The following is a 731-nucleotide window of genomic DNA, read 5'->3' on the forward strand; positions in this document are numbered from 1 at the left end:
GTGCAAGAGCATAAAACCGAAGATGACCCTCTCGTACCTTTCTAAAGTGCTCACACTGCCTGTGTCAGCGGTCGTCGCAGTGTCATATTAAAACGCTCTGCTTCTTTTATTTTTGAAATGATTCTACACTGCAATTTTCCTTTAAAAGTGATTTGAACCTTTGACTTTAAATGAATTAATTGTCTAGATTTATCTGGTGTTGGGCAGGAGCGAGCTGAATGCACTACTTTCTAAAAAGAAATAAAAAAAGCATTTAAAAATCCTTACATGCTGAATTTTCTTTTCTTGTGTGAAGTCTCATCTTTAATTGACACAGGCTTGGCTGTCCAATATGCTAACAATTAATCAAAATAATAATAATTTATAATAAATCTAATTATAAATTGGATTTTCAGAGTAAGATTACTTTTGCATGGTGCCTATGTAAATTACACTTTCTGTGAATGAGGAGGTTGATGTTATAGTCTCCAATGATGTAAGGATCCTTTCTTTAGTATGGATTAATGTGTGGTTAAATTAATCCCACAGTCTCCTGGTAAATCAATCCACCCATCAAACACCTGTATTTACACAAACTTATCTTAAGTGTTATTAAACTTCCCCATGTTGCAGGTTTGGATTACACAAACCAGAAAAACGCTTCCTTATTGCCTGGTTCCTTCGAAAAGGTGCCCTTAACAAGGAATAAGATTTAACACATACTTGAGACATTACACAATAAGTGAGGATAC

This window comes from Seriola lalandi, unplaced genomic scaffold (assembly GCF_002814215.2).
Source record: "Seriola lalandi dorsalis isolate HSWRI2012SDOR001 ecotype SW California unplaced genomic scaffold, Sedor1 jcf7180002054351, whole genome shotgun sequence".
In the NCBI taxonomy this organism is placed as follows: domain Eukaryota; kingdom Metazoa; phylum Chordata; class Actinopteri; order Carangiformes; family Carangidae; genus Seriola; species Seriola lalandi.